Below are 19,271 nucleotides of genomic sequence, written 5' to 3' on the forward strand. Positions count from 1 at the left end.
AGATTCGGTGGTGGCTACCTGCTTTCCCCATTGGATCTTTTCCCTCTCTTCTGTTGTTACTGGTTTGAAACTCTGGGCAGTCCCGCTGGTAATGAGGTCCTCCGCATCCCCAACAAGTGATGCGTGGTGGACCTTGAACCGAATGATGTGGAGTTCTTTGGAAAGAGTTTCTTCCCCTGGAACCCCTACCCCCACTTGTTGTTCCTCGCCTATCACTTTGATTTGTACGCGCCCTTGAAACTGTGGGTGAAGCTGCACTAGAAACCATGGAAATTCCTACTGTTGGTGTTCTAGGTATAACCCTGTTTCCATATGGTGGTGGCCTCCAACTTCCCCCCTTTGGGAAGGTACGAGGGGCCTTCCCCATAAACCCTGTTTGACGTGGAAAGATGGCTCTGCCTTCACCCTTTAAATCTAGGTGTTCTTCGACATAACGAGCCTATTCTACAGCTTTTGCAACTGAGGATGGTTTCCACATCCATACCATTGCCCTAATCTTAGGTCTCAATCCATACATAAAACGATCCGCTTGGCGTTGATCAGTATCCATGTAGGAAACATACTTGACCAATTCCATAAATTGAATTTCATATTCTTCTACAGTACGACCTCCCTGTATCAGGGCATGGAAGGCTCCTACCTGTTGTTCTTCATAATATGCTGGTAGGTACTTCTTCCTAAACCTCTCCTCAAACAATTCCCAAGTAACTGTGTCTGGAGTGAGGTGTAGTTGACGCTCCAAGTTACCCCACCAATTCAGAGCACTATCTTTGAGTTGGAATATTGCTATTTTGGCTTTGGAATTGGAATTGTAATCCCTTAGGGCGAAACACCTTCCCATCCCCTCTAACCAGGCTTCTGTACGCTCACTGGCACGACCTCCTACAAATTCTGGGAGTTTAATCTTCTGGAGCTCTCTAGTAATGTCCTCAACTGGAGGTCTTCTATCATAATCTCTAGATCCCTCAGGGTTCCCTAACCCTGATGAAGGGTGTTCCCCTTCCATTTCATTTGTTTGGCATCCTCTTACGGTTTCATTAATTGCTTCCAAGGAATGCAGGATGAGAGTCAATTCTGGTGAAGGTAATGGGTTATTTGAAGGAGGTCCTTGTGAAGACTCCCCAGGCCCTTGGTTCCTTTGCGTCCTCACCATTTTGCTTTGTTCAAAATCTGCACGATATCTAAGACTTATTGACCCATCATAAGGGAAACCGAAATTTTGAACATTATAAAATCGTAGGTGTATAGCACTGCCTTTCTCTTTGAACCTAATATTCACTAAAGGAGAGTATGTCCCCACCTACTTAATAATCACGTCTTTCAATATTAAATAATGATCCAAGAGTTAATGTATAAATTACATATTATATTTTAAATATTATAAAGGTTGTAAATACATTAGTTACCAACCTTGTTACAACAATGCCTAAGGGTGAATTCTATTAAAAGGACTCATTCTAAACAAAAAAAGACTCCAAAAATGTCATTACCACCTAATACATTGAAACTAATATGGGCTAAGAAGAGTCTATCTCACCTACTTAATCACTATGTATTACAATATTAAGTTTTAACCTTACATAAGAAGCCATTATATCAATTACATATTACATGACAAGAATTTGAGAGTGTAGGTGTATAACATTGCCTACCCCTTGGAACCTAATATCCACTAAAGGAGAGTATGTTCCCACCTACTTAAAGACTCAGTCTTTCAATTTTAAATTATGACCCTTATAAATATAAGGGGATTATTGTATGAATTACATATTACAGGATAAATATATAAGGGTTGTAGATACATAAGAATAACATGGTGACCAACCATCTTATCAGCAACAGTGCCTAAGGAGTGAATTCTACGAAAAAAAATACCCATTATAAACAAAAGTGGCTCCAAAAATGTCATTCTCACTGTTTATTTCTGATTTTTGCACAAACATTCATTTCTCAAGAAGCGGATGGAAAATGGATAAAACATAAAACATAAGTAAGAAAAAAAATGGATAATTCTGAACGAACCCTAAATGCATTTGCAACTTAAAATGTTGGCTGGTAAAATCCTTCTCATCATATAGGGAGATATTGTTGAATAGAGTATTTGGTTTGATAACATCCTTTTGTTGTATTATTGTTGTATGTCATTGTTGTTTTATCTCTGAGCTATTGAAGAAATCTTTTTCTGTTGCCACCTAAACGAGTGTTGCTTTGCTGACGTCGATAGTCAAATATCTTGTGTTGCTAAATCCTTCAAGTCGACAAATAATGGAATTGTCTGTTTTAGTTTAATTCCCACATCTACTTTTTCGAGGATTAATTCATATACATGCCACATTATATGTTTCCTTTTGTTTTCTAAAGTTATCTTGGTTGTCGGCTTTATTTCCACCCTTTATATACCTTTGCTTTTTACTTTTAATACTTTAACATTTGTTATAAACTTCAGAAAATATTTGCCATGCCTGAAATCATATTCCTTCCATATACAGAGGATTGTCTTATTCTCTCCTTATATTTTGATGGTGCCTTTTCATGCAACCCATTAACTCTAGACTTTCGTGTCAAACTTTGCCTTATGATTCTTCGATGTCTGCACAGCGAGGGGTTTCTTTGTTGCTCTAACGACACTTTCAGAAATATGTAATATATAGGTGAAGTTAGGTAAGTTGTACTCAAATTATCAATAATGTATATTTCATTCAGTGTGATAAAGAAATTCCAAAAATTGGTGCTTTTCAATTTTATTTTTTTTTTTCCAGGTATATCTCACACACGTACACTGGTACACAGGGCAAGATAAGATAAATAAGATAATTTTATTACTGTTGGACAAAAGATCACAAAAATAGGTGTATGAGACTGAAAAGTACATCCAAAAACTCAAAGGAGAATGTAAAAGTGCAAGGGCAACACTTATAACAATGTTTCTAAAACAGGTAATATTTCTCTAACATTATAAATTACGTTAATTACCTCTTAGGACCTAAGTCTTAGGAAACAAATATTACATGGTCTAATACTTTTGTGTATGTATCAGTATTGCGAAAGTCTCTGATTTCTCCCCATTTCTCTAATTTTTTTCTAAGTTTATTAGGTTGCAAAGTTTTTAGAGCTTTTTAGATTTGAGTTTATATGTCTAAAAAGAAATTTAACCAATTATTTCTCCATTTTATCAATTTTCCAAATTGATTGTCTTCGCTAATTTTTATTTTTTAGATGCCAAGTTTTGCATGGTCACTGATATGTACTTGTATAAATTTCAATAATTATTAAAAATAAATAAAAAAAAATTGAATGATGAATTAAGTTTAAATTTGGGATTATTTTTGCTTATTTATTAGAAAATCCCCAAAACTCTAAAACATTTCTTATCGCAAAGCCTAAGAAGTTATGTTTCCTATACTGACCCTGTTTCTGGTTTTGTTTAGTGTTTGTAATTTCCAGTAACAGTGTATCAAGCGACAACATCGGTTCTGGAACACAGACTGCCTGAACTTCATCGCTTCTTCTCGTTGTCCTCACACCTCAAGTAGAATCCACATTTTCTTGATGTATGGCAAAGTGTCGACCTAATCGGGCAGCTTATGAAATATACCTTGAATCCTTGATTAAATGTGGCACGCTGGAGAGGGCTGAGGGGGTTTTTGCAGAGTTGCAAAGGGATGGTGCAATTGGTATTAAATCAAGATGTGCAACATAATGCTAGAGGGATATCTCAATGCTAGTCAAGAAGAAAGGATCAAACAATTGTATGATGAAATGTGTCATAAGAAATATGACGTTGAGCCTACATTGATGCTACAAATAAAACCGTTGCTCAATTTGGGCGAAAAAAAAAATGTTAATAAGCGTCTCAGCTTGAAACTTGTTGCAGAGCAGCGTGAAATTTTAATTGCTATATTTTTGTCTGGTGCTAAGGTAGAATCGTACGATGAGAACAAGACTTTTGAAGTTCATTTTGAGTTCAATGAAAAATTTGAGGTACAGGATGTATTGAAAGCACACATATACGACACATTTTATGAATGGCTGAAACTAGTTGATCGATTGAAAATTCAAGCTGAAGACATACCGCCTCATTTTTCTACTGTGAGTCATGGTAGTTTTCGATTTTATGCAAATCAATTTAGACCAGGGGGACAGATGGTAATGCCACGGCTTATACATCGGTGGCTATCTCCCCGGTGTTCTAGCATACTGGTATATGTATGGTGGACGTAAGAGCAACTGGAGATGTTATATTTTATGCACAAAACTATAAAGTTGAAGATGTTGAATGTGTTGGGAAAGCCTTGAGAATGAAGTCAATAATTTGTGTCATAAAAAGGAAGGGAAAGCAGTTTCAGATACGATGTCAAGGTAAGGATGCAATCTGGGTTTGGGAGTTGATGGAGCCTTACATATTGGATCCATTGAAAGAGTTTTTGAAACCTACAGCTAGAGTTATTGAAAATGGAGCAGGAAATGAAGACACTGATTTTTATTCAGAGGACGAGTTTAATGGGGGGAGTTCTGAGTCCATGAGTGATTCTGACTCTCAGGAAGGGATTAAAGAGACTGAAACAGAGTCGGAAATTTTAACACAGTAAGCACAGAGAGAATGAACCTTTTTGGCTACACAACTTAGCATGCAGATTGCATTTGCTGCAAGGACATGAGAATACTCTCTACAGTGATGAGAATCGAACATTCTGACATGAAAGAGCATGTCATTTCTTCCAGTTCATGATCAATTAAGAATGATGGGATTCAATGATGGATGTGTGACACGAGTAGATGATCTGAGTGTGCTGGATATAGAAGATTGAAGGGCACTTAATTTATTTGTAAGCCTAATTTGATTCTGTTGTATGGTCTTAAAAACGACAACACAAACAGGCATCGCGCTCCCATTGGTGCTGGGTAGATATTGCAATTGGGATTGGGACGTCATCAGCGTTATGTTCTGTATTTTTTTTTTTTAGTCTTGTATTTTGTTTGAAGTCGTAGCCTCATGTAATTGCAATGACACAAGTCTTTTAAGCTGCCGGCAGACCGAGAACCCAATTGCGAGCTATGATACCATTCAAATTTACTTTCTATAGACTGTAACAATGACCATAATGGAAGGGATCCACTCAACTGAGGAGCATATGGCAACGTATCAGCAGATGAAATGGGAGAATCAATGAAAATGACACAAGTCTTTTAAGCTGCCGGCAGACCGAGAACCCAATTGCGAGCTATGATACCATTCAAATTTACTTTCTATAGACTGTAACAACGACCATAATGGAAGGGATCCACTCAACTGAGGAGCATATGGCAACGTATCAGCAGATGAAATGGGAGAATCAATGAAATATATATTGTATGATTCAAAATGTAGAATCCCATTAAAACTCGCTGCCTAATAATGTTTCTCACATACTGTCACATTTATAACCAGGTAATACATAGTTACAATAATTTGCCTTCTCAGAGAGCACAACTATTTGGCAGCATCACAAATCAATAGTAACACCGAGGATAGCTTAGATCTTATTGATAACTTAAAACCAGCTAGATTTTCTTCCTTGCATGAAACGAGCTCAGACAGCATTATATAGCCATTATTTTCATTACATAAACAAGTTCAGAAACACTATATATCCCTTCATTTCATTAAATCGACATCTTGGAAATTGGGTTGCAGCGCACCAAAATTTAGATGCTCTCATGGGTAAAGGGTTGTTAACCACAACGGCTTAACAGCTATAAGGTCGGAGGTTCAAGTCCTCCTTCTAGCGGCATTTGGGTTTTAGTGGGCTTTGGGTCCAGATTTTGAACCAAGGCTCTGATACCATGTGTAGGGGCCTGATTCCTATTATTAGAGTCTCAATCTATAATACACTAACAGATCTATTTTCCTACTGTTCTAAAAGTAAAAAAAAAAAGAACTTGCTGACCTTCTTACATAGATTTAAACATTCAACATCTTATCACTTTATCATAAGTAACATAATTTAAGGTGAGCATTCCATTGATATCAACTTAACAAGAGTGGTCCATGGAAAATACCTGTTCCGGCGGTTGATGATGATACCTTTGTCTTATAGCTCCTGCTGAATGCTCCTTCTCACCGACCCAACCGGATTTACCTCCCAGCCAACTAGGAAATAAATTCCTAGCCCAGGAAACCTCCACAGGTTCCCTAGCCCTCCGTGCCCAAGTCCAACCAAATATAGTGTGTCCTCAAGAAGAATGTGCAAAACTAGATAATGATACTTTCCTCCTCTCAAACCCAAGAAACCTCCACAGGTTTCCAAGGTCTCCCAAAATCATAACAAGGCCAAACAATCACAACCAACCCCCACAATCCTAAGCAAGACTCCAACCCCCCTTTTCTTCCTTCCCCCTTCCCTTTTTATACCCTCTTTCCTCAACCACCTCTCATTAATGTCATTAACTTCTCATCCATCCTTAGTTGACTTCTCTTCTCCCAAGTAAGCTAGGAGTACATTTGGAATTGTGACATGAATATAAAATTGAGAATTTAATGGGAAAGGATCATGTCTTCTCCCAAGTAAATCTGAAAAGTACATTTGGGAATGTGAAGTGTAATTACATGGAGAGGACCATGTCTTCTCCTTAGTAAATGTGAGGGTACATTGGGGAATGTGAAATGAATAAATATATATTGATGATAAGATGGAGAGGACTATGTCTTCTCCCAAGTAAATGTGAGGGTACATTGGGGAATGTGAAATGAATACATATATTTTGAAATAATGGAAGGAGACCATATCCTACATAATATTCAATTTGAGAAGGTGAGCGGGGAATTTGAAGAATGGAAATCATAAATTTATATTAGACCAATATTTCTCAATATTTTCAGATAATGTAAATATTAACAAAATTTGTAGGATAAGATTTAAGTGGGGCATTACGCATGGAGGAATATGAAGCCGAGGGCATCCCAAAAAGGACCTTGGATAGGGGAAATTTTAAGGATGGAAAATTATCTTGAAGTTTAAAAACATTAGCGAATCTCACTAGTCCCTAATGTGAAAACTATAAAATGTTTATTGATGTATTTGTAAAACTATTCAAATTTATAATGATTTTATAAATACTTTCTATATAATGTTGGGGATTATTAAGGTAAAATAATTTTATATTGTAAAATCAAGGCGAATAATTTTTATAAAAGATGGAAATTGGTGAATATTTTTTTGTAAAAATCATGGAAAATTAGCCTACCTGCGAATATTAGCCCCTAAAATTTTCCACAGCCTTGATTTTCCTGGACCCCATGCTCCCAAGAGTCCCAAAGCAAAGAAATTGGATCCTGAGGAAATGGACGTGGACTCAGACAAACAGGATTAAGGATTCGTGCTAGAGGATAATCTTCTAGAGGCTATGAAACCCACTCAAGAGGTGGCTAACTACATTTTATTTTGGTAACTATGTTTCAGGGAATGTGAGTGATAGGCATGTATCAACCAATGGGGGATTAGATCTTTCTCTCTTGGGCACATCATTTCTTTTGAAAATTTTCATCCACACCTCATCAATCCATGATGTTTCAATAGCTATTGCATTAACTATATAACATACAGTGGAAAATTTCCAATCTAATGGTTGTGGAGACTATGTATTCACTGTTTTTACATAGTTGGAAGATTCTTGAAATAATTTTTGACAAATAACATCTTTCCCAAGTAACACCTACATACCAAGGCTATTACTTCTGTAGATAGTTCTAACTTTTGTCCTTGTCTTCAAGAATTTAAAACCAATTTCCTTCATGTTGAAGACATTACTCCAATCTAAGTCTATTATAAGAACACATATTTCACTAGCCAAGATCATGAAAAGGGCATCCAGTATGTCAATAATGGATATTTGAAACTTCGAAACTGTCATTTCACTAGGTACTAATTTTTTATTTATTTAATTTATATATATATATATATATATATTATATTGTATGAAAATGAAATTCCTTGAATGCCACAAAATTGGTAGCACCTACCTCTTGCAATCATCAAGACAAAAATTCAACATGTAATCGAATCTTATGATCTTTTCCATACATAGATTCTTAGGATTAAGGTTGAGAAAAGACTTAATGATTAGTGAAATTTCAAATGTTGATCCCACAGATTTAGAGAAATGCTCAGAAACAGATGCTAGTATCCCTTGTAGTGGTTTTATATTAAACCCAACCTCTAGGTCTATAGTGTCACCGTTTTTATCCTTTATATATGTAGACACAAACAACCATTTCAATGTTTTCTTCAAAGGTTGTCATTCCTCCAATATATTGTTAGCTTCAATTGGGAAAGGTATCCTATGCATATGTGGAAGTCACGTTGCTTGCAAAAGGAGGTGAACTAGAATGCATTAGTCACAAGCTTGGCATGAACCCTATATTGCTTCCTAGAGGCCAAGAGTAATATGGATAGAGTATGTCTTAAAGGATGTATATATATCATTCTAAAAGTTTTTCATACTATTATACTTTGTTCTATTGTGTTGAATATCATAAAATTTGATTTATTTAACTATCGAGCCTAATTATTATTATTTACATATGTTTTCCCTTTATTAATAAAATTCTACTAAGAATTTGAACTCAAATTTCTATGGTTTCATAATCATTGAAAATGGGTACCATAATGCATGCATATTAGGGTAGAGGAATATCATTAATGTGAAACAACATAAATAGATGACAAAATAGCAAGAAATGAATGACTTCAATACAATGTGTCCTTTAGCTATGAAGAGCAATCATTCACATATTTTCTTGGAAATGATTTCTTTGGTGTAATTGTACTGCAAATGGGAGTTCTCTTGTCTACGTATAGTGATTGGGAAATGCCTAAAATATCTCCTGCTACTGAGGATTATATTCTTTAGAAACCAGTAAAATTGGTGTCTAAGATGAACTGTTCAGTTTTTGGCATTTTCGTGCAACCCTGAGGTAAGGTTGTTACCACTGCACCCACTAGGCATTCTCATTTTTCAGGTGGCATGTTTTTATAAATAAAAACTTGGATTCATATTAATATTGGAGAATATTATGATGGTGCCTTCCCTGAGGGAAAAATTATAGATCAAGGTGCTTTTCAAGGCATATTGGTTCCATTCATTTTCCACTCTATTCCATTTGATGGTTTTGTGGTCCAATACACCAAGTTATAATTAATGAGGGGATTAGTTGTTGTAACTCACTATTCAAATTGCATGAATGGTTCACACAACACCCCAAGCTCTAGCACTTTGCAATCCTATATTTTACTTTCCCAAACATACAACTAGGAAAAGAAAGTCCTCTAAGCACACTAGTAACTTTTTGATAGCCATCATAAAACTCCAGATGTAGTTTGCAACCACATGAAATGAGCTTTAGTGAACAACTTATTTTTAACATTAAGCAGCCCCCAACCTCTAATGACTAGTCTGTTGAACATGTTTCCAACATTTCAAGGTTCCACTATATTTAACCATGCTTTATATACACCACCTCTCTTATCACATAATGTAGCCAATAAAACCAATTCAATGACAAACAAATTGTCCTCACAATCAATTAGTTTGAAACAATTAACTTGTAATAATATCATTAATTGCAGTACACCCAAGCTTCATAAAGTGAGAACAAAAATAAACCTTCACCCTCCATAAAGCCCTTGAAAAAACTTTGCATCATATCTTTGAAGTGAATTGATATTTATATTATGTTTACACCATTGCTGACTTAATGTTACAAAAATGATCCTTGTACATGAATCATTGCAGGGGTTCTTCTCAACTTCTGGCATTGACTCAGGCTCAATCAATTGTTACCAAATTTTACCTTATGGGTAGTTCCTAATAGAACTTCAGAGAGATACAATCATATCTTTGTATATAGAACAAAAAATCCTCTAGATCTGTCTCTAACAGTAAATACCAAATTGTATTTGTTTGAATGGAAGAAGACAAAAATAAATAGTCCATCTGAAAAATATTGTCTTCTTTTATTAGTGGATTTAGTTCATTATATATGTTTGAATCAAACTTTTTATTAGTGGAATCATTATCTAATAGACTGCACCTTGGAGATAATCTTTCCCAATAATTAATAAGCAGTAACACTCTTGCATCTAAAAAAATGTACAATGCAAGAAATCAACTGTTTGTGCAAAAGGAAATGATGGCATAGCTATATGAAAAAAAAAATGATGATATTAAACCATTACCAAGAGCTAGGGTTTTAAAAGCGAGTTAAAGAAATAATTATAGACTTTTTGCCCTATATCCCTATACGTGTCCAACATGATAGGGTCTTTTAAAGAGTCCCATGACATCCACAAGTCACCATCTCATAGAATTGTTTTCAGAATCTCTCTAATTGATATTCATATTATGTGTCAAATTTCAAACACACAAGTTCCCTATATGCAACAAATTTATTTGATCTCCATTTCACCAAATTTCAATTGTGATTTGTCTTCCTCCTAGAGTTTGTCCTTAGAAAAAAAGCTCCAAATGTGCTTCACCATTCCCATTAAGCACATAACATGAAACAATAGTTTTCAAGGTGATAAACACATGCATCGAAATTTCATCAAACACTTACGTCCAATACCCAAGATCCCACCAAGTGATTTTTGTTGCATGTTCATGGGGATGAAAACCCACATTTATTATTGCCTACAACACCCATGAATTTAAAATTTTTCTATACAGGAACACCAATTTCATAGATGAATTCTCACATGTTATTTTTCAATTAACCTCGTGTATAAGAGAGATTTTCCCTTTCCTATGCATTGGCATATACAAAAATATTATTATACAACCCACTTCGAGGAGCCATTATAAACTGATGCAACTATGAAGAACCTTTCAATATTTTGGCTTCTCGAATTCTCAAAGAACCTAAATTTATCAAGGATTACATTGTCAACCTTTAGTCTCTAGGATGTTTTCAAAGGGATATGGTTGATTATAAAGCTATGTTGGGAATTTAACTTATATTATGAATACTAAAATTCCTAGATGACTGCTTCTATAGAACTATACACAAGAGAACACACACCATTTATTCTAATTTCCTTTAAATTGAGGTAGCAAGTTTTAATTTTCTAAACCTATGTCCCAAATTGGTTTTTCAATAGTGTAAAAGTGAAATGTTAATGTGAAAACAAATAAGAAATAACTCCTTTAAAAGGTTATGTCAAACTATCTAGTTCCCATAAATAGAAACCAATGAGGAGTCCTTTGTTAATATGATAGTGGTTAAGATACTTGATCATGGCCTAGAGTTATCTAGAGATCATTAAAATTCGAGCCCACAAGGGGTATGTATGACATATGAGATCTTGGAGTCAATTAAAATGAATATAACAAAACCCACATCATGACTCAAAACTTATCATTACATCTCAAACAAATTAATCAGTATGTGTAGATGGATTAAAAGAACACGAGCTCAATCATCTTGATGCCAACAATCAATTGAGACTTAGGTGCATAGTCTTGCAGTCACCCTAGTAACTGAAGTAAACCACCAATCTTCACAACTCTACATAGGTAAGGAGACCAGTTACGACTAAGTTGGAAATGCTAGCTCGATGAGTAAGAAGTAAAATGGTCTTAGTAATCCTAGCTAGGTGACAACTATATTGGATGTGAAACAATTTGTGATTAAGAAAAAATTGCAAAAAACATATTAATTTAGTAGATCTTATATTGTCCAAAATCTTCTACAATTTTTAAATTTTCCAACTATTTGTCAGCATACTAATGGACTGCAGGGAAAATTTTAAGAACCCCCCCCCCCCAAATTTATAAATATAATAATTGGGCGAATCTCCATGGTATATAGGAAAAATGGAAGGCTATTTTATCAATAATATAATATGTATATATAATTTTCTGGCGAATCTCTCACCAGGCATGGCGAATATTTTACTCAATTATAAAATCTTGTAAGAACTTGGCAAGTCTTTCACTAAATAATAAAACTTTGTAAAGTCCTAGTGAATTTTAGCATTGTGAACTCTTAGAGAATTTTTTAAAGAAGTATAAAACCATATATGATAAGAGCCACATGGTGGCAATATCACTATTTTTTTCACATTTCCCTTGGTTAGTTTTTAAAGGTAATGGCTAAACATTTACAGAAGTTCTAATATTGTAAGCCTTACCATTTCCTTTTCATTTGTCAAGTTTAATTTCCACATTTTTTATTTCAATGAAACATTAAAGGTTGCAAACTTTGTGGTTATGATCCAACTGGTAGAATAAGGATGACTTTCTATGAAGCTCAAACCACTCACAGGACCCTTTAATACCACCATGCTTATTTGGCATGCCCGGGCACAATACTGACATAATAGATTTCATGCTTCAAGAAAACAGAAATCCTTCAAGCTTGACTTCCATTACATTTTTTTACACGCACTATATGGTCTACCCTGTCCTCTGAGATGGATAGAGGTTCTTTGTGAAGACACACCAAATACAACCGAGCGATTTATGGCACAATGATTAAATAATGATAAGCCAACAAAATATGTACTATTAAACATAAGATATGCTCACTCAAGGGAAAGATTACTAACCGAGGATTTAGACTCCAAACACCTAATTGGAAGTTGGTTTGTGTGGCCTCAAACCAAATGCACTTGGACTCATATTTTTTCCTTGACTAACCAGGGGAATTCTCGGATGCTTTTGCCCTCTGTGAGGGCTATGTGTCTGTCTAATCTCACTTATACGGGAGCTATATATTTGTTTAGCTTCTACAACTTGGGGACTTAATGCAGACTCGGATCCATGAATTGGTGTACAATCACTCGAGCTAGTTATCCGTGGACTATATGTGTGTTTGACCTCACCGCAACTTCATGTAATCATCTCATCCAAAACTTCGCCATCATTTGCACCTGTTCCCATGCTTCCTAGTCCGAACCCCTAAATTCCAGCTTCCTACAATCAATATATATTACAGTTCAATTTATTATTGTTCATGCTGCAGGGCTTATGAAATAGAATTGAGTAATATTTTTAAAATTTGTTTGATATGTGTCTTGCACTCACTGTTATATTGCATGGCATTCCAGGGGCTTCTTCATACTCTGCTGCATCCAATTCTTGAAGATGTGCTCCTTTGAAAAACTTGGGAAGGATATACTGCCTTGCTGGGACTAACAAGTTACAACATGATTAGTAGTGGGAAGAGAACACCATCTATAGGCACCCATGTGATACCAAAACATGCCAGCAAATAACATGTCTGGAAAATGGTGAAAGTGGCAATTGTCTTGAAAGACACCGTTTCAAGAAATGTAGCATGATACTCCTAAAGTTCTCTGTAACCATCAGTTCAACATTGATCAGCTTTGAAAACTATATTACAAGCATTAAATTCAATCACATTATAGTTTGAATAAAGTTCATACTTGTATCTACGGCTTGGAGTAGTGAAAAGAAACAATAGCCTTTCCCAAAATTGATTTCCTGGAAAACTCTCTATGGCCATGAAGGCAAAGTAACCCCAAAGCACAGAAGTTGGGATCTTTCTAATGATGGGCATTACTGCAAGGCAACCAACCACCATCATAGATTGCAACAAATTACTCAATTGTTGTTCTTTCACCTCAACAGGAAGCAGGTCATCCACGTCCTTGTCAACATTAAAAATTGATTCATCAACTAGGGCATCCATATTCCCAGTACTTGCGGCCAACTGAATTGTGGTCTCTTTCAATTCCTTAAGTGCCTGCATAAATGGTTGGGACATGACAAGACAAATAAATAAAGGGAGAGGAAAATTAGATAAAATGAAACACCCAAACTCAAAAATAAGACCATTACCATGGCAGCTGGAGGCTGATAAACCATTGGGCTCTGCATTTGCTCATAGGCTTCTTGCATGTTTCCATATAATTGCCCTAAGGTTGAATTTTTCTGCATACTTTTCTGGATTGTTGTCACTAACTTGCTAGGCACCAACTGTAACAAAAGTACTTGTAAGTTACTTGTCTATAAAATGTCTGAATTGTGTCTTTTCCCTGAGAAGTTGCAATTGATAATTCCAATATATTGGTACTTGATGTTTGAGGGTAGCTAAGCTTTTCATGTGCATTGGAGATTCAGGAATAACACCATTTGAAGGAGGTATGCCAACAATACCACATAAAATAGTCTGTCACAATAAAAGGAAAATTTATGAATCCACTAGAGATTTTTTATGGAGGTGAAAACAAAGAATGAAGAGTTAGATCAAGATGTCTTCAGGAGAGCAAAAGCTCTTCCAGAATAGGGTAGCCAGTGACAATTGAACCTAAACATGAACCTTGACAAAAATTACATCATAGTTCTAAATAATATATATTTACTGAGGTAATTTGCATACCAAAAATCCTAAGAGAAGTCATAATGGTATGAAGAAGGTTTTCTTAGTTGAACTCATTTTGTTGGGCAAGTTGGGATGCAACGCTGTGATCAAAATAATAAAGCACTGCAATCATTGTTGCCTGAATGAAATCTCTAGAAATTCATAACAATGGCACATCAAGCATTTCCTGTGTGGAAAAATGAGTACTGTTATTGCATGGAAATGAAAACAAAAAAGGAAAAAAAAATGGATTCTATGTTTTGAGGTGGTGGATGAAAGGCAAGATCAGTGCCTTATCATGTTTGGGCTATGGGAGCATGCATTTTATATCAAAGGGAGAATGTAAAGAAGGATTATGGGTTATAAGCAGCCAAGGATCATCCCCATGCCTTGTGTTGTTGCCACCCCCAACCTTCCAAAGTTCAAACCAACTGTCTTCCAATCAGCGGAAAGGCCAACACCACCACCTTCCAAATCACTGAAGATTTATTATAGGATTTATTTGGAGATCTTATACAATCCTCAGCAAACAGAGGCTATATGTACTTCCAACTCACCACCTTTCTCAATAAGCCCTTCCCTTCTATAATTCTCTAGACATATTTAGCAGCCAAGGCTCTTTCCAAGCAATGGAGATTTTAAATGTCCCATGCTCACAGCTCTTTCGGAACAACAGTTTTTTCCATGAGACCCGAGGAATATTCTTTTTTTTGTTTGTCCCCAGCCCATAGGAATCTGAAACTAAGCCTTCTTACCTGTTCCAGGGCCTGTTTGGAATAAAGGAAAAAACACTCAGCACACAGGGATGGCTTCAAGTAGGGATTTCACCAGCACTAACTTATCCCCCTTGATGATAACCATCTATTACACCATATTGACATCTCCTTTTCAACCTTAGAAACCATCCACACCCATTATATTTTTTTGCAGTCACTGAATTTAAATAAAGACATAGCGCTGCGATTACAATTGAGCTAAGGACAATTCCACTCAAATGTATCTTCTACTCTAGAAACATTAATCATATCTTTTGTTATATTTGAATCAACAATAACCTCACAATCATGTTCAAAAGGCCTCTCATTGTCATGCTTATTTGAACTAAGCACTAATCCAGCATTGTAGGCTTCCTATCATTTCCTTGATTTTATTCTCTACTTCAAAGCAAGATCATTCTAAAGCTACATTTATAAAAAATGATCTATTATTATTTTTTTGAGTAAAGGTTTGCCTTTTCATTATGCCATCAATCATTCACAACTGATTTGACCTTGCATTATTGATTTTCCTGATGGGAAAACAGACCAATAACACAAGTTTATGAAGGCAAAGTAACCCCAAAGCACAGAAGTTGGGATCTTTCTAATGATGGGCATTACTGCAAGGCAGCCAACCACCATCAGAGATTGCAACAAATTACTCAATTGTTGTTCTTTCACCTCAACAGGAAGCAGGTCATCCACGTCCTTGTCAACATTAAAAATTGATTCATCAATTGGGGCATCCATATTCCCAGTACTTGCGGCCAACTGAATTGTGGTCTCTTTCAATTCCTTAAGTGCCTGCATAAATGGTTGGGACATGACAAGACAAATAAATAAAGGGAGAGGAAAATTAGATAAAATGAAACACCGAAACTCAAAAATAAGACCATTACCAAGGCAGGTGGAGGCTGATAAACCATTGGGCTCTGCATTTGCTCATAGGCTTCTTGCATGTTTCCGTATAATTGCGCTAAGGTTGAATTTTTCTGCATACTTTTCCGGATTGTTGTCACTAACTTGCTAAGCACCAACTGTAACAAAAGTACTTGTAAGTTACTTGTCTATAAAATGTCTGAATTGTGTCTTTTCCCTGAGAAGCAGCAATTGATAATTCCAATATATTGGTACTTGATGTTTGAGGGTAGCTAAGCCTTCCATGTGCATTGGAGATTCAGGAATAACACCATTTGAAGGAGGTATGCCAACAATACCACATAAAATAGTCTGTCACAATAAAAGGAAAATTTAAGAATCCACTAGAGATTTTTTATGGAGGTGAAAACAAAGAATGAAGAGTTAGATCAAGATGTCTTTAGGAGAGCAAAAGCTCTTCCAGAATAGGGTAGCCAGTGATAGTTGAACCTAAACATGAACCCTGACAAAAATTACAACATAGTTCTAAATAATATATATTTACTGAGGTAATTTGCATACCAAAAATCCTAAGAGAAATCATAATGGTATCAAGAAGGTTTTCTTAAGTTGAACTCATTTTGTTGGGCAAGTTGGGATGCAACGCTGTGATCAAAATAATAAAGCACTGCAATCATTGTTGCCCGAATGAAAGCTCTAGAAATGCATAACAATGGCACATCAAGCATTTCCTGAGTGGAAAAATAAGTACTGTTATTGCATGGAAATGAAAACAAAAAAGGAAAAAAAAATGGATTCTATGTTTTGAGGTGGTGGATGAAAGGCAAGATCAGTGCCTTATCATGTTTGGGCTATGGGAGCACGCATTTTATGTCAAAGGGAGAATGTAAAGAAGGATTATGGGTTATAAGCAGCCAAGGATCATCCCCCTGCCTTGTGTTGTTGCCACCCCCAACCTTCCAAAGTTCAAACCAACTGTCTTCCAATCAGCGGAAAGGCCAACACCACCACCTTCCAAATCACTGAAGATTTATTGTAGGATTTATTTGGAGATCTTATACAATCCTCAGCAGACATAGGCTGTATGTACTTCCAACTCACCACCTTTCTCAATAAGCCCTTCCCTTCTATAATTCTCTAGACATATTTAGCAGCCAGGGCTCTTTCCAAGCAATGGAGATTTTAAATGTCCCATGCTCACAGCTCTTTAGGAACAACAGTTTTTTTCCATGAGACCCGAGGAATATTCTTTTTTCTATTTGTCCCCAGCCCATAGGAATCTGAAACTAAGTCTTCTTACCTGTTCCAGGACCTGTTTGGGAATAAGGGAAAAAAACACTCAGTACACAGGGATGGCTTCAAGTAGGGATTTCACTAGCACTAACTTACCCCCTTGATGATAACCATCTATTACACCATATTGACATCTCCTTTTCAACCTTAGAAACCATCCACACCCATTCTATTTTTTTGCAGTAACTGAATTTAAATAAAGACATAGCGCTACGATTACAATTGAGCTAAGGACAATTCCACTCAAATGTATCTTCTACTCTAGAAACATTAATCATATCTTTTGTTATATTTGAATCAACAATAACCTCACAATCATGTTCAAAAGACCTCTCATTGTCATGCTTATTTGAACTAAGCACTAATCCAACATTGTAGGCTTCCTGAGCTATAGGGTTCCATCACCATTGAGATGTTATCATCAAAACAAACATAAAAACCACTTGAATATCATATCCTCTACACATCAACATAACAAGTAAATACTTGCGCTATAAAGCATAGAAAGCCATATTGCACAATATTATAAAATACCCTATTAGTAACAACATATGGCAAAGAATTTCAAATGATCAGTCATATTTGACAATCATAAACAACTTAATTTCCAAATAAAGTTTTGTTCAATAGTCTTGAAGAACTAGAACCACCACAATCCAGCTACACCAATGGTGCAAATCCTTAGAAAATGTGGTAAAATAATTTTTTTTAAAACATGGTATACTTGATCATGTTACTTATACAGGTTTCCATCTGTTTTACCAGTATCCAAAGAGAAACTCACTGGTGAGATGATGCAGGCTACACTACAACAGGCCAATAATATTTTTATCCCCACAGCTAATATACAAGTCAGGGTACAAAACCTAGATCTTTGAAATACTCGTGCTCCTGAGCACTACAAGCAGTGATGCGTCCAAAAACACCAAAAAACTTATTTCCAAAATTCCTACACCTTTGTCTAACTGTAAACACATCTAATGTCAATTGGGTCTAGCTCCACTGGTTAGGTGGAATGATTGTTATCCTCCCTACAATGGTTCTATTCCCACCAATGACATGTTGATATGGCCTTTGGCCCTAAGGAATTTGCTTAAGCCTAGGTGCTATCCTCAGAATGAGGCAAAGTTCCCTGGGTTTTCTCAAGATATATTTTGCAAAAAGCATTTTAGTCAATTGGGTCTAGCCCAAGCAATTGAGGGGGAATGTTATCCCTCCACAATTAGGACCAATTCTCACAAGTGACATGTTGACCTCTTAATGAATGTATTGTTGATTGCCTCGTACCCCAAATAATTTGGGTTTACCCTGGATACCATCCTCAGAATGAGAGGAAGTGCCAGAATAGCATGAGGACAGCATGAGGTAAGTGTGTAAAACTAGCAAGAAACCTATTCTAGATAGAGTGTTCCACCCTAGCCTAGGAATGACATTTTTAAGGGTTCACATGTGTGCATAAAAAGCACCTCACCCCACCTCAAGCCTCGCGCTCCACTATCTGAGCAGATCTTCCATGAGGTCAAGTAGTAGGGTGAATTAGCACTAGGGGAAATTATAATTCCCCCCTACAGAACTCGGCTGAAGTTGTAGAGGTATAAAGTCACAGGTAAGCACTATCCATAACAACATATCACAAGGTTCCATAGGGATTTTGAGTCGTCGTTTTTGAGTGAGATGTGTGTCCAATCATTTCTTTGTAATTCGTCAATCTAGCTTTTATAGGACTTGAACCATTGAATCTGGCTTCATCGAATATCCCTAACCCTAATGAGCCTAGTGGATATCACCATCACGTGTGGATAACACTGCTTCAAATACAAGACCCAGTAGGGTAGACTAAATGCATGAACTCATGCAACCAACACACTTAGAAAACTACACCATTCAGAAAATAGACATTCATGCATGCCCTCCCCTGGATGGGTAACTGTGCCTTCCTAATTGAAGACAATACATTCATACATGTGCTTCATCCAGTG

General features: G+C 36.1%; 2 pseudogenes; one reads left to right on the forward strand and one right to left on the reverse strand.

Annotated features, from left to right (window-relative positions):
* Nucleotides 1–266: 266 nt before the first annotated feature.
* LOC149156632 (pentatricopeptide repeat-containing protein OTP51, chloroplastic pseudogene) lies at nucleotides 267–4,589 on the forward strand (annotated as a pseudogene).
* Nucleotides 4,590–12,606: 8,017 nt separating this feature from the next.
* Nucleotides 12,607–19,271, reverse strand: part of LOC149156633 (putative boron transporter 2) — a 37,701-nt pseudogene continuing 31,036 nt past the window's right edge.

This window comes from Pinus tabuliformis, chromosome 9 (assembly GCF_031772625.1).
Source record: "Pinus tabuliformis cultivar Carrire ecotype Pingquan chromosome 9, CPIR1, whole genome shotgun sequence".
NCBI classification, from domain to species: Eukaryota; Viridiplantae; Streptophyta; class Pinopsida; order Pinales; family Pinaceae; genus Pinus; species Pinus tabuliformis.